This window comes from Pseudophryne corroboree, chromosome 5 (genome assembly GCF_028390025.1).
Source record: "Pseudophryne corroboree isolate aPseCor3 chromosome 5, aPseCor3.hap2, whole genome shotgun sequence".
NCBI lineage: Eukaryota > Metazoa > Chordata > Amphibia > Anura > Myobatrachidae > Pseudophryne > Pseudophryne corroboree.
The window spans coordinates 202,900,895-202,921,098 of record NC_086448.1 but is presented as its reverse complement, the minus strand read 5'-3'; the positions used below and the strand labels follow the sequence as shown (position 1 = coordinate 202,921,098).

The 20,204-nt window shown below is 46.4% G+C and overlaps 1 protein-coding gene across 4 annotated transcripts in view; it reads left to right on the top strand.

The window, feature by feature from the left end:
• The window catches only part of MPP7 (MAGUK p55 scaffold protein 7), a 681,636-nt gene that overhangs the window by 378,249 nt on the left and 283,183 nt on the right, over positions 1-20,204 (top strand). The window lies entirely within an intron of this gene.

Below are 20,204 nucleotides of genomic sequence, written 5' to 3'. Positions count from 1 at the left end.
TTCAAGTTCAAGATGGAATCGCTAAGAGCGGTCATCGCCAGCCCGGAAGGGGGGATTTTATGGTGTCACTGGACATAAAGTATGCGTACCTTCATGTCCCCATTTATCCACCTCATCAGGCGTACCTAAGATTTGCGGTACAGGACTGTCATTACCAATTTCAGACGTTGCCGTTTGGTCTCTCAACGGCTCCGAGGATTTTCCCCAAGGTAATGGCGGAAATGATGGTGCTCCTGCGCAAGCAGGGTGTCACAATTATCCCGTACTTGGACGATCTCCTCATAAAAGCGAGATCAAGAGAGCAGTTGCTGAACAGCGTATCACTTTCACTGAAAGTGTTACAACAACACGGCTGGATTCTCAATATCCCAAAGTCGCAGTTGGTTCCTACGACTCGTCTGCCTTTCTTGGGCATGATTCTGAACACGACCCAGAAAAGGGTTTATCTTCCGATAGAAAAAGCCCAGTAACTTATGACTCTGGTCAGGAACCTTTTGAAATCAAGACAGGTTTCCGTGCATCATTGCACTCGAGTCCTGGGAAAGATGGTGGCCTCATACGAGGCCATTCCCTTTGGCAGGTTCCATGCGAGGACTTTCCAATGGGATCTGTTTCTACAAGTGGTCCGGATCACATCTACAGATGCATCGGTTGATCACCCTGTCCCCCAATGGCCAGGGTGTCGCTCCTGTGGTGGCTGCAGAGTGCTCACCTTCTCGAGGGCCGCAGATTCGGCATTCAGGATTGGATCCTGGTGACCACGGACGCAAGCCTCCGAGGTTGGGGAGCAGTCACACAGGGAAGAAATTTCCAGGGTCTTTGGTCAAGTTTAGAGACTTGTCTGCACATCAACATCCTGGAACTAAGGGCCATATACAACGCCCTACGTCAAGCGGAGGCCTTACTTCGCGACCAACCAGTTCTGATCCAGTCAGACAACATCACCGCCAAGGCGGCACAAGGAGCAGAGCGGCAATGGCGGAAGCTACCAGGATACTTCGCTGGGCGGAGAATCATGTAAGCGCACTGTCAGCAGTGTTCATTCCGGGAGTGGACAACTGGGAAGCAGACTTCCTCAGCAGACACTACCCACACCCGGGAGAGTGGGGACTTCATCCAGAAGTCTTCGCACAGATTGTGAGTCGGTGGGAACTGCCACAGATAGACATGATGGCGTCCCGCCTCAACAAAAAGCTACAGAGGTATTGCGCCAGGTCCAGAGACCCTCAGGCAGTAGCGGTAGACGCCCTCGTGACACCGTGGGTGTTTTCCGGTCCATCTATGTATTTCCTCCTCTTCCTCTCATACCCAAGGTGTTGAGAATAGTAAGAAGAAAAGGAATGAGAACAATCCTCGTTGTTCCAGATTGGCCACGACGGATCTGGTATCCAAATCTGCAGGAAATGCTCACGGAAGATCCGTGGCCTCTTCCTCTAAGGCAGGACCTGTTGCAACAGGGACCCTGTCTGTTCCAAGACTTACCGCGGCTGCATTTGATGGCATGGCGGTTGAATGCCGGATCCTAGCGGAAAAAGGTATTCCGGTTGAGGTTATCCCTACGCTGATAAAGGCTACGAAGGAAGTAACAGCAAAACATTATCACCGTATATGGCGAAGATATGTTTCTTGGTGTGAGGCCAGGAATGCTCCTACGGAAGAATTCCATCTGGGCCGTTTCCTTCACTTCCTACAAACTGGAGTGGATTTGGGCCTTAAATTAGGCTCCATTAAGGTCCAGATTTCGGCCCTATCCATTTTCTTTCAAAAAGAATTGGCTTCTCTCCCAGAAGTTCAGACTTTTGTTAAGGGAGTACTGCATATTCAGCCTCCGTTTGTGCCTCCGGTGGCACCTTGGGACCTTATTGTGGTCTTGGACTTCCTAAAGTCACACTGGTTTGAACCACTGAAAACGGTGGAGTTGAAATATCTCACTTGGAAGGTGGTCATGTTATTAGCCCTGGCTTCGGCTAGGCGAGTGTCGGAATTAGCAGCTTTATCACATAAAAGCCCCTATCTGGTTTTCCATATGGATAGAGCGGAATTGCGGACACGTCCTCAGTTCCTGCCAAAAGTGGTTTCATCCTTTCATATGAACCAACCTATTGTGGTGCCTGTGGCTACACGGGACTTAGAGGATTCAGAGTCCCTTGATGTGGTCAGGGCTTTGAAAATTTATGTAGCCAGGACGGTTAGAGTCCGAAAAACAGAAGCACTGTTTGTTCTGTATGCAGCCAACAAGCTTGGCGGCCCTGCTTCAAAGCAGACTCTTGCTCGCTGGATCTGTATCACGATTCAGCAGGCGCATTCTACGGCAGGATTGCTGTTACCTAAATCAAGGCCCATTCCACTAGGAAAGTGGGCTCTTCTTGGGCGGCTGCCCGAGGGGTCTCGGCACTACAGCTGTGTCGAGCTGCTACTTTGTCGGGTACAAACACCTTTGCAAAATTCTATAAGTTTGATACCCTGGCTGAGGAGGACCTCATATTTGCTCAATCGGTGCTGCAGAGTCATCCGCACTCTCCCGCCCGTTTGGGAGTTTTGGTATAATCCCCATGGTCCTTAGAGAGTCCCCAGCATCCTCTAGGACGTTAGAGAAAATAAGATTTTACTTACCGGTAAATCTATTTCTCGTAGTCCGTAGAGGATGCTGGGCGCCCGTCCCAAGTGCGGACTTCTTCTGCAATACTTGTATATAGTTATTGCTTCAATATGGGTTACGTTATTGTTGCATCGGGCGTGAACTGATGCTATGTTATTGTCATACTGTTTACTGGATTGTTATCACAAGTTATACGGTGTGATTGGTGTGGCTGGTATGAATCTTGCCCTTGGATTAACAAAAATCCTTTCCTCGTACTGTCCATCTCCTCTGGGCACAGTTCTCTAGCTGAGGTCTGGAGGAGGGGCAGAGAGGGAGGAGCCAGTGCACACCGGGAACTATATTCTTTCTTAAAGTGCCCATGTCTCCTGCGGAGCCCGTCTCTCCCCATGGTCCTTACGGAGTCCCCAGCATCCTCTACGGACTACGAGAAATAGATTTACCGGTAAGTAAAATCTTATTATAATAACCCAACAACAGCCCTAGTCTATCCCCAGCCCCTCTATTATGCCTCAAGTCATCACAGAATTTCCCAAAACACACAGCAGTGTGATGGGCTTACAACATATCTTTTCTTAGTGGGGAAAAAAGAACATTAACTCCATAATTAAATAAAAATAAGATATTAAATCATAATGTAACCTTGGGCCTTTATATTTGACTATATACTTATTTCACTGTCCGTGGTGCATTATCTCATATATAATCCTTTTTTTATCTACTTCATCTAATCAAATCTTAGTTTATACAACATGAACACTAAGGATTTATAGTTGGATGTGATGTTAAAAAAAGAAACGCTGATCCGTCTAACCTTTTCCTAATGTTTTTTATTTCTGTTTATTGCATTTCTGTTTGCCTTGTATCTTACGTTATTTTTTTTCTCTCCATTGTCCGTAATACCTTTTTTATAAATATTTTTTTGTTAATAGTTTTGTTAATTTTACCAGAATTTAGCTTTACAAAAAAAGTTGGGATAGTAAAAATATAAAAAGAAAAGGGAAACGGACTTATTTAGTATTAAATTTATTATAGTACTATTAGCATTAAATAATACTAAAAATAATGTAGAGTCACTTATGTCATGTATACACTTCTAACAATGTTGTTTATTGATTGTCTCAGTCTAGAAAATCTCTAACTAATGAATCCTGATATACTTTGATAATTTTAATAATTTAGATCCTGCAGATGTCTCCTCATTGATCATTGCTACTTGCGTGCCAAACTGCGCCAGGTCCCGTGAGAAAAAGCTAGCTTTGGGCGTCTTTTTTGCAGAAAACGTGTCTAGGACACACCAAGAGACTGTGCTGATTAATTTGATATGTGACACATGTATATTGCGTCTGACAACATACACGAGATGCCTGGCGCGGGTCCTGGCGTATTGAGGCTAGATGTATGAGGACACATCTGTAGCCTCTGTCTCATTTTAATTTAGGAGATGTGTTATTGCAGCTGGTCAATATAGATGTTTTTAAAGAAGTTAAAAACATAAATATCACACATCTCAAAAATTCTAGAATTAACACGTCCACAGGTAAGTCTAAAGCGAGATAATGTCTAAAAGCCGTGGGTCATCGGGAGGCAGTCAATTGACCACTGTTGGGATCCTGGCTGTCAGTATACTGGCGCCGGACTCCTGCCACCAGCTGAAATACCAGCGGTCGGAATCCCCGATCGCTGACCACAGACCCCACTTGGGTGGTGTTCCACGCCACCACCCGAGCGGGAATAGAACCCTGTGGAGATCGAAGGTCACCGTTGGGCCAGAAGTGTGGCGAGCACGCGCGGGTTCCCGGCGTCGGTCTCCTGACTGCCGGGATCTCATACCGTTCCCGGATCATCGGCAGCTTTTTGTCGTATCATTTATTTTCTTCGACAGTGATGCACTCTTGTTTTTATTTTATTTTGACTAAGATGTGTCAGAGATGTGGTTCCAATTCGGGGATGGACGCTGTCTTTACCCAAAGCATCATCCATCCTGCACCCCCCTCTTCCCTTCCCCATTACGTATGCCCCACCTGTGATTATTTACAATTACAGTGCAATGATGACAATGTGTTTGCGAGTCCTTTCCTTAGTCTAGCATGAGCAGTCTACATTAGGTAAATTCCATGATTGACTTAATGGCTATGAAAATGATTTAGAGCATGTAACTTTCTTTGATATTATGGAACTTTCATATTTCATAACTCTTCTACAAGATCTTTGCGTCTCCTGTAACATAATACACATCTGAAACTGATTGGGGTAACCGGAATGTTGGCTCTTGTCATTTTTCAGTTTAGTCCTTCAGAAATGTTCTGTACTAAGGATCATAAAATCATTTAATCAAAGTTGTGAAATCGGATGTGGAAATAACATCAGATGCTTACATTGAGCTCACGTCAGCCCTAGCAATATCACTTATGTGATAACATCAGCACAGCGCACGTGTGTATGAGAATCTATGTCAGTGGCAGTCAGCATTACTCTGTTAGTAGCTACATTAGAATGTAGTTTACCCATTCAAACAGATGCGAAGATTTCTGAACAAAAGAGCTGTGATTTTGGACACCTTGGACCTATTTGGCCAAATGTATGTACAGTATGTGAGAGGCAGCCATTGCCAATCAATATCTGACCTGTATCTGTGAGATAACATTAGGGCTTGCCACGATGTCTAGTCAGGCAATGACTACGTCTGATCATGCTCCGAATAGACAGATCTTCAGCATCTGCCACACTTGTGGATGGCCGTATAGAACCTAGGTTTAAGTTTTCATAAGAGTATATTTATATAATGCCACCATATATTGCAGTGCTTATTTTAAATAAATGTTGGATCATTCATATCAGTATAAATTCCCTACCATGCACACTGGAGTACCCGCAGAAAACCCTTGCAGACACGGAAAGAACGTTCAACTCCATATCAATTGTTTTTTGGTTTTAATTGACCCCAAGGCCCAGTACTGTGAGGCACCATGCTACCCACAGCATGCCTCCCAAATTTTAAAAGTGGTGAATCAGGACATGACTGCAGCATGCTGGGGTCGGGAATACGTCCTAAAGGACTTGACCATGTCCCTAGTAGGTATCCTACTTCCCAGCTGAGGTTTAGCCTAAAAACAATTTATTTTACTTTTATACACAAGGTACCTTCCCTGCTTGCGGATCAGTTAATACCTCCCAAGCCTCCTACAAATCATAAGTCCTGATGGTGGGATGGCCCCCTGATATTGGAACCCATTCTTTCCAATGTCATCATAGCCACTCAGGTTTGTATATGCATTTGGAAGCATTATGATGCAGTGGGGGTTTTTTCCAACCCTGCCTGCTCCATTTATTTTTGTTGAACAAAATGCAGTGGGTTGCTTAATTGACCTCCTCCAAATGCAAAGTATAAGTGATTGTCATCTGCCTCATGTTAGAGATGTTCATATAATAAATGATAATAAAAGGGTAACATAAATTACAGCCACTTCTGTGCACTGTACGGGTGACGTCCGTGGAACACATTACATCTTATCATGAAGAAGTTGATTTGTGACTTTTATTTTCTCTTTATTTGTGTCTTTTTAATGGAAACTTACATTGTTCAAGTTCTCTGTTCATTTTTAAACACCGTCCGGTAGGAGAATATTGTGTATGCAGCTGGGAAGCAAAACAAATGTTATCATTGTTGGATCAACGGTGCAACCAACAGGCCAAGTGACGTATTTCACACATCCTGAACTTTTTACTTTGATGAAAAAAACCTATTGATTTTACAAAAACTACTTTTACTCATTGTTTCTGCTTGTTTCTTTCCAAAACCCTTAAACTCTATTGTCTTTGGAGCATGCATGTTCCATAGTTAAAATTCAGGCTTGTGTTTATGTATAGATGTGTTGTATATACTGTATACAGTATATATATGTAGTATTGATATAACCAGTGCTGTTCTCATGCGGAATACACCGAAACGCTGTCCTGAAGGTCTTTTGAAATTTCTGTCATCATGAATGGTGTTCCGGAATAGTCTGAAAATGTTAGAAATCAAGGTAAGCAATGTGGGCACTTCATCCAGCACCTACCATCTCTCATCATCAACATATTTTATCATTGAAGCCACCAGCACTGATTTTGCCTGTTACATTGACCATGCCAAGGCACACCAGGTATCACTGGTGTAGTCCGATAATGAGATGGCCATTTGCTTCATATTTGTCTCTCTTGCAGACAAAGGGGGACATTTACTAAGCAGTGATAAGAGCGTAGAAGTGAGCCAGTGGTTAAGTTGCCCATGGCAACCAATCAGCACTGAAGTAACATCTTTAATTTGCATACTGTAAAATTATACAGAGCTGCTGATTGGTTGATGGGTCAACTTCTCCACTGGCTCACTTCTCCGCTCTTATCACTGCTTAGTAAATGTCCCCCTAAGCCCAAAGAATGCCAGTCCTATTTTATATCTAGTATCTTTTTTGCTTACATTTTTTCTTTGCAATATTGCATAATACATATTATCCAACCTCTCTAGAGGCAACAGTTCCTGCTCAGTACTTATAATGTGTTAGTGGCAAATATTGTAACTGCAATAGTAGACTGGCATTATGGATGGGAAGCAGTTACAATAACGCTAGTCAGGATCCTGGAATCCCGACTAGCGGTGAAATGTCTATGGATAGCCCACTATCTGGCTTTAGGTGCAGAAGTACGTACACGAGACCATCTGCAGTTACTCTGTGTAGTTTCTCTCACATGGTTTGAAAGGGACAGGTACGTGTCTGTCTGTGGAATCCCACCATCTGTTAATTTTATGCTTCGATAAATTAATGAAACAGTAAAGGCAGAAGGAGCTTTTGTTTCCATAGTTTCCGCATCGGCCAAATATTATAATATTTAGTACATGTCTGATCTTTTACTCTGACGTGGGGGACGCCCAGCACAGGGCTAGACTGCCCCGCATGTCAGGCCCTACCCCCCCTTCCCCCGCACAGGTATAAAATATGCTTTTGTACCTGGCGAGAGTAGCTCCCTACCTGCGCAGCACCTGCGCACTGGCAGGGAGCTACCCGCCACATTTCGGGACGCAGTGCGCCTTTAGCACGGCCTCAACCTCCCCTGTGACCGCCTTTGCCTGTCAATCAGGCAGAGGCGATCGCAGCCAGAGAGATGCTGATAGCATCTCACTGGGCTCCCGGTGTGCGCACGCGCAGTGCGGCTGCTGCACGTGCGTACTCCACAAAGTAGTTCAGACTGCGACAGCGATGGTTTTAAATTAAGATTTGTATCTACTATATATACCAACTACTCCCCTCATCTCACTCTCCGCACACCCTACTAAGGAGACTGGCAAAGTGTGACTAGCATATCTACCTGTTATTTTCTAATACAGTCTGTAGTAAAACCCAAATATACCTTTAATGGTTTTAACAATATGATCATTGTAGAACAGTCCCAATACATGAGTGACATGACTTCCACAGTACTTACTGTATGGTAGCTGTTTCATCTTACATAATCTACAATGGACAAGGTGCTGTGTGACTGCACATAGCACTGGCAGATTGTGCTACGCGGAGTACGGTACATCTGCCTTATCCCATCAGTGATTATCTGTGGGAATTCATCAAATACCATCAAATACCATCATGGGGACCAGGGGAAAGGAAGCGGAGTATGGAAATGTTTCATTATCTGTAATCCTATGGGCCTGCGGTTTGCACTTTCCTGAAGTAAATTACGCAATCTAATCCAGTAACCGAAACCAGTGTTTGTAATATTCATTGTAACACGTAAACCTGATTTAGCTGCAGGACAGATTGACAAAGCAGGCATATCTTGATTGCGCTGCTTTATCCTTTATGTTTGGAAATGTTATTCTTATGGCTTGCAATAAATAGAATGGAAACCCAGGTTTTATATACTGTGTGTTTTCCCCTTTGAAGGGTTCAGTTGAAGATCTACATTAAGGGAGGGGGAAGGGGATATTTTCCACTAATATATATGTCTGAAACAAACCAAATCCTCTGCTTTTTGGCTGCTGTACTGTAAGTTTATAAATATGAGGGTCAGACTGTTTAACAAGACATTAAATATAATTAAATAGCGCCAGTGCCTCCTGAGCCATTTAGCTCACCGCACGTCCCTGATACAATGACAGTACACCATAAAATTAACAGGTACAATGATTACATGTTACATACTAATGTCTTACACGCGAATGGGACAGTTTTTAGAAAAACTAATAATCTTTATTGGACTTTTTATGTTTCTCTGTAAAATTGAGATACATTGGTTACTGCAGGGAGAAAGGTTTTATACTCCCATTAAGTGCAAGCAGTGTGGCTTTGTGTTGTGGTTGCGGTACAGGTTTGTGCCTTTTATATGCCATGTATTTCCAGTGCCAGATTAAGGTCCTCATGGGCCTGGAGCTGAAATTTCTGAAGGGCCTATTGTTTGCTGCTGCACGGGGTGTGACCTACTCATGAGTCAATCCTGAACAAAATGACAGGGGGGGCGCACCATGACAGGAGAGAAGGAGAGAGTGGGTGCTGTTTTTGTGCCCTAAAGGCACACAAGCTCCTGGTAAAGTGTGTGTCAGCAAGTTGTATAATGAGGCTGGCACAGTGAAGCAATTACGGTGCCTCTCTACGCCAGCCTTGGTTGCAGTCTCATTCGCCGCGTGTGTGGGAGATGCCTCCGGCTGCCTGATCACTGTGGCCGGCAGTGACTGGGACACACTGGTGTCGGGAGACTGGGAGCACTCTCTAATATACACAGTATAAATTGATTACATTTAGAAAAAAATCTCCTAATTGACCATGCCTTGGTGCGTCACCCCCCCCCCCCCCCCTTCCCCGGAAAAAAAGTAAATAAAGTAAAAAATTTATGAATATATATATATATATATATATATATATATATATATATAAAATAAGATTTTACTCACCGGTAAATCTATTTCTCGTAGTCCGTAGTGGATGCTGGGAACTCCGTAAGGACCATGGGGAATAGACGGGCTCCGCAGGAGACTGGGCACTCTAAAAGAAAGATTAGGTACTATCTGGTGTGCACTGGCTCCTCCCTCTATGCCCCTCCTCCAGACCTCAGTTAGGATACTGTGCCCGGAAGAGCTGACACAATAAGGAAGGATTTTGAATCCCGGGTAAGACTCATACCAGCCACACCAATCACACTGTATAACTCGTGATACTATACCCAGTTAACAGTATGAAATATAACTGAGCCTCTCAACAGATGGCTCAACAATAACCCTTTAGTTAGGCAATAACTATATACAAGTATTGCAGACAATCCGCACTTGGGATGGGCGCCCAGCATCCACTACGGACTACGAGAAATAGATTTACCGGTGAGTAAAATCTTATTTTCTCTGACGTCCTAGTGGATGCTGGGAACTCCGTAAGGACCATGGGGATTATACCAAAGCTCCCAAACGGGCGGGAGAGTGCGGATGACTCTGCAGCACCGAATGAGAGAACTCAAGGTCCTCCTCAGCCAGGGTATCAAATTTGTAGAATTTAGCAAACGTGTTTGCCCCTGACCAAGTTGCAGCTCGGCAAAGTTGTAAAGCCGAGACCCCTCGGGCAGCCGCCCAAGATGAGCCCACTTTCCTCGTGGAATGGGCTGTTACTGATTTAGGATGCGGCAATCCAGCTGCAGAATGCTCCAGCTGAATTGTGCTACAAATTCAGCGAGCAATAGTCTGCTTAGAAGCAGGAGCACCTATTTTGTTGGGTGCCTACAGGATAAAAAAACGAGTCAGTTTTCCTGACTCCAGCCGTCCTGGAAATATAAATTTTTAAGGCCCTGACTACGTCCAGTAACTTGGAATCTTCCAAGTCCCTAGTAGCCGCAGGCACTACAATAGGTTGGTTCAAGTGAAAAGCTGATACCACCTTAGGGAGAAACTGGGGACGAGTCCTCAATTCTGCCCTATCCATATGGAAAATCAGATAAGGGCTTTTACATGACAAAGCCGCCAATTCTGACACACGCCTGGCCGAAGCCAAGGCCAATAACATGACCACTTTCCACGTGAGATATTTCAAATCCACGGTTTTAAGTGGCTCAAACCAATGTGATTTCAGGAAACTCAACACCACGTTGAGATCCCACGGTGCCACAGGAGGCACAAAAGGGGGCTGAATATGTAGCACTCCCTTTACAAAAGTCTGAACTTCAGGCAGTGAAGCCAGTTCTTTCTGGAAGAAAATCGACAGAGCCGAAATCTGGACCTTAATGGAACCCAATTTTAGGCCCATAGTCACTCCCGACTGTAGGAAGTGCAGAAAACGACCCAGCTGAAATTCCTCTGTTGGGGCCTTCCTGGCCTCACACCACGCAACATATTTTCGCCAAATACGGTGATAATGGTTTGCGGTTACTTCTTTCATGGCTTTTATCAGCGTAGGAATGACTTCCTCCAGAATGCCCTTTTGCTTTAGGATCCGGAATTCAACCGCCATGCCGTCCAACGCAGCCGCGGTAAGTCTTGGAACAGACAGGGCCCCTGCTGTAGCAGATCCTGTCTGAGTGGTAGAGGCCATGGGTCCTCTGATATTATTTCTGTAAGTTCTGGGTACCAAGCTCTTCTTGGCCCATCCGGAACCACGAGTATCGTTCTTCCTCCTCGTTTTCTTATTATTCTCAGTACCTTTGGTATGAGAGGCAGAGGAGGGAATACATAACCGACTGGTACACCCACGGTGTCACTAGAGCGTCCACAGCTATTGCCTGAGGGTCCCTTGACCTGGCGCAATATCTAGTTTTTTGTTTAGGCGGGACGCCATCATGTCCACCTGTGGCCTTTCCCAACGGTTTACCAACAGTTGGAAGACTTCTGGATGAAGTCCCCACTCTCCCGGGTGTCGGTCGTGTCTGCTGAGGAAGTCCGCTTCCCAGTTGTCCACTCCCGGAATGAACACTGCTGACAGTGCTAAGACGTGATTTTCCGCCCATCGGAGAATCCTTGTGGCTTCTGTCATCGCCATCCTGCTTCTTGTGCCGCCCTGTCGGTTTACATGGGCGACTGCCGTGATGTTGTCTGACTGGATCAGTACCGGCTGGTTTTGAAGCAGGGGTTTTGCCTGACTTAGGGCATTGTAAATGGCCCTTAGTTCCAGAATATTTATGTGTAGGGACGACTCCTGACTTGATCAAAGTCCTTGGAAGTTTCTTCCCTGTGTGACTGCCCCCCCAGCCTCGAAGGCTGGCATCCGTGGTTACCAGGACCCAGTCCTGTATGCCGAATCTGCGGCCCTCTTGAAGATGAGCACTCTGCAGCCACCACAGTAGAGATACCCTGGTCCTTGGAGACAGGGTTATCAGCCGATGCATCTGAAGATGCGATCCCGACCACTTGTTCAAGAGGTCCCACTAAAAGGTTCTTGTATGGAACCTGCCGAAGGGAATTTTGCTTCGTAAGAAGCTACCATTTTTCCCAGGACTCGTGTGCAGTGATGCACCGATACCAGTTTTGGTTTCAGGAGGTCTCTGACTAGAGATGACAGCTCTTTGGCTTTCTCTTGCAGGAGAAACACTTTTTTCTGTTCTGTGTCCAGAACCATCCCCAGGAACAGTAGGCGTGTGGTAGGAACCAGCTGTGACTTTGGAACGTATAGAATCCATCCGTGCTGATGTAGCACTTCCCGAGATAGTGCTACTCCGACCAACAACTGCTCCTTGGACCTCGCCTTTATAAGGAGATCGTCCAAGTACGGGATAATTAAACTCCCTTTTTTCGAAGGAGTATCATCATTTCTGCCATTACCTTGGTAAAGACCCTCGGTGCCGTGGACAGTCCAAACAGCAGTGTTTGGAATTGGTAATGGCAATCCTGTACCACAAATCTGAGGTACTCCTGATGAGGATGGTAAATGGGGACATGTAGGTAAGCATCCTTGATGTCCAGGGATACCATGTAATCCCCCTCCTCCAGGCTTGCAATAACCGCCCTGAGCGATTCCATCTTGAACTTGAATTTTTTAATGTATGTGTTCAAGGATTTCAAATTTAAAATGGGTCTCATCGAACCGTCCGGTTTCGGTACCACAACCAGTGTGGAATAGTAACCCCGTCCTTGTTGAAGTAGGGGCACCTTGACTATCACCTGCTGGGAATACAGCTTGTGAATTGCCTCTAGCACAGCCTCCCTGCCTGAGGGAGTTGTCGGCAAGGCAGATTTGAGGAAACGGCGGGGGGAGACGCCTCGAATTCCAGCTTGTACCCCTGAGATACTACTTGAAGGATCCAGGGATCCACCTGTGAGCGAGCCCACTGATCGATGAAATTTTTGAGGCGGCCCCCCACCGTACCTGGCTATGCCTGTGGAGCCCCCGCGTCATGCGGTGGACTCAGAGGAAGCGGGGGAAGAATTTTGATTCTGGGAACTGGCTGACTGGTGCAGCTTTTTCCTTTGACCCGCTTGCTTTTCTGAAGCCGAAAGGACTGTACCTGATAATACAGTGCTTTTCTTAGGCTGTGAGGAAACCTGAGGTAAAAAAATTTCATCCCAGCTGTTGCTGTGGATACGAGGTCCCAGAGACCATCCCCAAACAATTCCTCACCCTTATAAGGCTCTATGTGCCTTTTAAAGTCAGCATCATCTGTCCAGTGTCGGGTCTCTAATACCCTCCTGACAGAATGGACATTGCAATAATTCTGGATGCCAGCCGGCAAAATATCCCTCTGTGCATCCCTCATATATAAGACGACGTCTTATGTTCGCAAAATAGTATCCCTGTTTGAAAGGGTTACAGACCACGCTGCAGCAGCACTATCTGCAGGTCTCAGTCTAGAACCTGAGTGTGTAAATACAGACTTCAGGATAGCCTCCTGCTATTTATCAGCAGGTACCTTCAAAGTGGCCATATCCTAAGACGGCAGTGCCACCTTTTTTGACAAACGTGTGAGCGCTTTATCCACCCTAGGGGATATCTCCCAGCGTAACTTATCCTCTGGCGGGAAAGGGTACGCCATCAGTAACTTTTTAGAAATTACCAGTTTCTTATCGGGGGAACCCACGCTTTTTCACACTTCATTCACTCATTTGATGGGGGAACAAAACACTGCCTGCTTTTTCTCCCCACACATAAAACCCTTTTTTAGTGGTACTTGGGTTAATGTCAGAAATGTGTAACACATTTTTTATTGCCGAGATCATGTAACGGATGTTCCTAGTGGATTGTGTATATGTCTCAACCTCGTCGACACTGGAGTCAGACTCCGTGTCGACATCTGTGTCTGCCATCTGAGGGAGCGGGCGTTTTTGAGCCCCTGATGGCCTTTGAGATGCCTGGGCAGGCGCGGGCTGAGAAGCCGGCTGTCCCATAGCTGTTACGTCATCCCGCCTTTTATGTAAGGAGTTGACACTGTCGGTTAATACCTTCCACCTATCCATCCACTCTGGTGTCGGCCCACAGGGGGCGACATCCCATTTTCAGCATCTGCTCCGCCTCCACATAAGCCTCCTCATCAAACATGTCGACACAGCCGTACCGACACACCGCACACACACAGGGAATGCTCTGACTGAGGACAGGACCCCACACAGCCCTTTGGGGAGACAGAGAGAGAGTATGCCAGCACACACCAGAGCGCTATATACTGTAGGGATAAACACTATCACTGAGTGAGTTTTCCCCAATAGCTGCTTGTATAACCAATATTGCGCCTAAATTTAGTGCCCCCCCCCTCTCTTTTTAACCCCTTGAGCCTGAAAACTACAGGGGAGAGCCTGGGGAGCTGTCTTCCAGCTACACTGTGAAGAGAAAATGGCGCCAGTGTGCCGAGGGAGATAGCTCCGCCCCTTTTTTGGCGGACTTTTCTCCCGCTTTTTTCTGTATTCTGGCAGGGGTAATTACCACATATATAGCCTCTGGGGCTATATATTGTAGTTATTTTGCCAGCCAAGGTGTTTTTATTGCTGCTCAGGGCGCCCCAGCGCCCTGCACCCTCAGTGACCGGAGTGTGAAGTGTGCATGAGGAGCAATGGCGCACAGCTGCAGTGCTGTGCGCTACCTTGGTGAAGACTGAAGTCTTCTGCCGCCGATTTTCCGGACCATCTTCATTCTTCTGGCTCTGTAAGGGGGACGGCGGCGCGGCTCCGGGAACGAACACCAAGGACAGGTCCTGCGGTCGATCCCTCTGAAGCTAATGGTGTCCAGTAGCCTAAGAAGCCCAAGCTAGCTGCAAGCAGGTAGGTTCGCTTCTTCTCCCCTTAGTCCCTCGTTGCAGTGAGCCTGTTGCCAGCAGGTCTCACTGTAAAATAAAAAACCTAATTTTAAACTTTCTTTCTAGAAGCTCAGGAGAGCCCCTAGTGTGCATCCAGCTCGGGCCGGGCACAGAAATCTAACAGAGGTCTGGAGGAGGGGCATAGAGGGAGGAGCCAGTGCACACCAGATAGTACCTAATCTTTCTTTTAGAGTGCCCAGTCTCCTGCGGAGCCCGTCTATTCCCCATGGTCCTTACGGAGTTCCCAGCATCCACTAGGACGTCAGAGAAATATATATATTGTACACACATGTATTTAAAAATCTGTGTACAGTGTGTGTGTGTGTGTGTGTGTGTGTGTGTGTGTGTGCACACACAGAGAGGGAGAAACAGCCAGGATGGAAACTACCAGGATTGACATCTCACCTCAACTCAGAGTGATGTTCAGTCATCCTGCTGGTCCAAGGCTGCCTTCAGAGAGCTGGCTGACGCTTACTGTAGCTCCTGCTTCCTTTCGGGCACGGTGATGGCAGGGCAGGTCCTCACAGTGTTCACGCCATAGCAGGGAAGCCAAGGCTACGGAAGCCTTTCATTGCACCTGCAAATATACAATTACTGCTGGCGGCATTCGATCCGCCAGTGCCTGGGGAGGAGGCGGAGACTGTGGCTTCTTGCGGAAGGCTGCTGTAACAGGAATTTTTTTTTTCCTGTCTACAGCAACAGTTCAGCTGCTGTGGGCCTTCAGGGAGCCTCCCGCTAGCTGTTACCGCTAGTGTTTACCTGCTAGTTCCACAGCGGTGGTGGTGGGACAGCGCCTCCGTGGCATCACTAGTCCTAACATTACTACGTTTGCGATGCAGCAGGGAGGCCAGACTAGTAAAGCCTTTCATTGCGCCACCACTGATATGCAATAGATGCCGTGCCAGCGGCGGCGTTGGATCCGCCAGTGCCGCGGGAGGGGTTGAAGGGGGGTCGCGCCCTGGGGTTGGCGTAGGGACTCTGATGGCTTATGGAAGGCTGCTGTAGCAAGAAAAAAAATGTTTTCTTGTTTACAGCAGCCGCTCTGCAGATCCTGTCGGCCTATTTTTATGGGAGGCCTGGAGCTGCAGCTCCATCTGCCCCATTGTTAATCCGGCCCTGTGTATTTCTCATGTGGCTGATTGCAAAGTGTAAATGTGCAATGAGAATGTTTTTATACTGTGACTCCCCATCTTTACCTGTACATGTACTGTCAAATAAATCTCAGGCCTGATTTTACATAATTATCCCTTTTAAATTAGCAATATAGCAAGTGCAAACAAGATACTGTAGTATAAAAAAGAATTAGGCGATTGTGAATCAACACGATCAGCCTTTGTACTTTATGTGGTTAAGGGGTATATTCAATTGAGGTTGGATCCATTCCGACATGCATTTGACGGAATGGATCTGATAAGGGCTATTCAATGCCCATCTCAATTCGACTTAAAAAAGTCGAATTGAGATAAGGGACCGGAGAGGGGGGAGATCCGTGGACAGACGTGGGACAGCAGCGCTGTAGGAGAATGTGGCACAGCCGCCAGACCTCACTGCAGCGTCCACCCGGCTCCAGCAAGCGGGGCCTCACTTGCTGGAGCTGGGTGGACACTTCCGTGAGCGACGGCTATGACACATCCTCCTGCAGCGCTGTGCTGTAGCGCTGCTGTCCCCTGTCTGCCCACGGCTCTCCCCCGTCTCCTCTTCTTGGGTCCCTCATCTCAGTTAGACTTTTTTTTTAAGTCAAACTGACATGGGCTAGTATTTTACTAAAAATCCGAGTTTTGCCGAGATACAATGTAGCGCCTATGCGCTCCATTGTATCCAATGGTGGGAACTTTGCGGTCAGCGGTTGACCGAAAGTAACCTCTCCGCCCACCATTGGCTACAATGGAGCGCATAGGCGCTACATTGTATCTCTGCCGTGTGCTGCCTGACAGACACTACAGGAGCACACAGCCAATCAGGAGAGTGCCACGACGTGTCGCTCCCTGATTGGCTGAAGGGACCCTCTTTGACAGGAGTCAGGGGGGGGTCCTGGCAGTCGGGGAAAAGGGTCCCATGTGAAAACATGGAACCCCTTTCAGTGCGTGGTCGGGTTTCCGTTTTTTTGTTTTGCCAAGTACGTGGATTAATAAAAAAGGACACGACACACTGGATTTAGGTGAGTATAATTTTATTTTCAGGTACCCTGGAATCGACGACGAGACGTGGGCCAAGTCGGCATCTGAACATAGGTAAGTATGTGTGTGTCGGAATGTATGTAATAAAGTTGTACTTTCAAGGTGTGTGTGTCCTGTTTTTATTTAGGTATTTTTTTTGCAGAAGAACTATAGGTACCAGCGGGCCCGTTTAACCCCCGCATGCTGGTACTTGTGGTTCTCCAAGTACCAGCTTGTGGGGGAGGCTTGCAGGGACTTGTAGTTCTTGTGCAAAAAACAATATTCTTTTATTTTACACTTGGCTATCAGCCCCCCATCCGCAGCCCATGGATGGGGGGGACAGCCTCGGGCTTCACCCCTGACCCTTGGGTGGCTGGTGACCCCTTGATTTAAGGGGTCCCCACTCCTCCAGGGTACCTCGGCCAGGGGTGACTAGTTAGTGATTTAATGCCAGGGCCGCAGGGACCTATATAAAAGTGTCCCCTGGCTGTGGCATTATCTATCTGACTAGTGGAGCCCGGTGCTGGTGTTAAAAATACGGGGAACCCCTACGCTTTTTGTCCCCCGGGGCTGGTTGATCAAATATGGGGGAACCCCTGTCAATTTTCCCCCCATATTTTTTCAACCAGGACCGGCTCAAAGAGCCCGAGGCTGGTTATGCTTAGGAGGGGGGGACCCCACACAATTTTTTTTCAGACTTTTAAACACTTTAAAAACCTTTTTAAGGTACACAATGAAGCCCTGCACGGATCTCACAGATCCGGCCGGGATTCCTTGTGTTTTGTCAGGCAGTGTTTTACTCATCACTCCCGTAAAACACTGCCTGATATTACGAATCACATCGACATCGGAAAATACGAATTGTGAAAAGTCGGCAGCTTAGTGAATGACCGTATCAGGATTCAAAAAGTTGCAGTAAAATGCACCCGATACCATTCGAGTTCAAACACCCTTCAAAACGGCCAAAACACGAATCTTTGTAAATATACCCCATGGTCGGAAACCGGGGCAAAACCTGTCGAATTTGGCCCCGTTTCCCTCAGAAGTACATGAATCGGCAGGTATACCGCCAATTCATGTACTATTCGACAAGTCGAATTCCCTGACTTGTCGAATAAAAATGCTCGGGACTGAAAAGGTCGGAACCCTTTCCGACCTGAAAAAGTCAAAAACTGCAGTCTTTTCGACAAGTGTACCTTACTGTACATATCTGTATATCCCTGTGCCTGCCAGTCTCTTGTCTAAGCATCTACACACATGTGGCAATTGTATGATGCTATCTACTGCTTTCATTGTGTGGTCAATACTGGTAGATGTAAAATAGTACATTGGTGTAGCTATAATGGATGCAAGGTTTATGATATCCACGGGGGCCTACACCGCACACCCTGCACCCATAAAATGTTATTTACCCCTCTGGAATCCTGCAGCGGCCGGCGCTGCAGACAGAAATTACAGAGAAAATGGCACATGCGCAGTAGAGATGTCCCAGGAACTAGGCACAGGCTCCTTATAGGCTGAAAAGATTAATGCAGTGGTTCATAAACTTTTTTTGACCACAGCATCCTAGAGTATCATAATTTTTTTCACGGCACCCCTAGGCCAATAGTTTCTTATTGATAAATTCATATTTAGGCTCATATGTGGTGGTAGACAGGGTTATACTCCTGCTTGTTCACGTATTTTATGATTGGCAGCCACCAGCACTGGTATATTGACCATATTTGATTTGGACCTGGGCCATCAACCTGTGACACACCTGTATGTGCCCTGCAGCACCCTAGGCTGCCATGGCTCTCAGGTTGGAAACCATTGGGTTAATGTACTTGATTGCATTGGGTTAGTTTATTTGCATATAGGGGGGAATTCCGAGTTGATCGCAGCAGGAACTTTGTTAGCAGTTGGGCAAAACCATGGGGGTCATTCCGAGTTGTTCGCTCGTTGCCGATATTCGCAACGGGGCGATTAAGGCAAAAATGCGCATGGTACGCAGCGTGCATGCGTTAAGTATTTTAGCACAAAACTTAGTAGATTTACTCACGTCCGAACGAAGAATTTTCATCATTGAAGTGATCGGAGTGTGATTGACAGCAAGTGGGTGTTTCTGGGCGGAAACTGACCGTCTTCTGGGAGTTTGCGGAAAAACGCAGGCGTGTCAGAATAAAACGCGGGAGTGTCTGTAGAAACGGAGTGGCTGGCCAAACGCAGGGCGTGTTTGTGACGTCAAACCAGGAACGAAACGGGCTGATGATCGCAGTGTAGGAGTAAGTCTGGAGCTACTCAGAAACTGCTAAGAATTATTTATTCGCAATTCTGCTAATCTTTCGTTCGCTATTCTGCTAAGCTAAGATACACTCCCAGAGGGCGGCGGCCTAGCGTGTGCAATGCTGCTAAAATCTGCTAGCGAGCGAACAACTCGGAATGAGGGCCCATGTGCACTGCAGGGGAGGCAGATATAACATGTGCAGAGAAAGTTAGATTTGGGTGTGGTGTGTTCAATCTGAAATTGAGTAAAAATAAAGCAGCCAGTATTAACCCTGCACAGAAACAAAATAACCCACCCAAATCTAACTCTCTCTGCACATGTTATATCTGCCTCCTCTGCAGTGCACATGGTTTTGCCCAACTGCTAACAAAGTTCCTGCTGCCATCAACTCAGAATTACCCCCATAGACTGGTTCTCCACCATTCTGAACCATTTTCTTCTCATCTTTGGTCACTTGTCCTGTTATCATGCCTGGCTTACGCCATCTGTAATTTAGGGGTTGGTGTATCAAATAGTGAAAGGAGTAGAGCATGTACCTATCATTTTATGGTGTGTACTTGATAAATTCTACCTCAAAGCTGAGTGTTTGCTATCGGCAACTTCTCCAGTGGTCCACTGCTCTATTCTTTTCACTGCTTGATACATCAATCCCTTAGTCAGTTGACTCAGTTATCACTTTTTCCGCCGTCACCTGACATCTTAGCCTGTTTTTTCGCTACCATAAGCATGCCCCTACTCTTTCTTGCAAGGATCCTTTACGTTTCTTGCCATTTACAGTTGTTTTTTTACGTTTACATTTTCCCCTTCACATTTGGTGGTATACAGTAGTTGTTCTTAATTACATCATTGTCTGCCTGCATGTCAAGTCACACTTTAAAATATGAACAAGTACCTCCCTGCTTCAAAAGAATTCCTATTCAAACGATGAGATAATTTAAGCAGCCAAGTTTAAAAA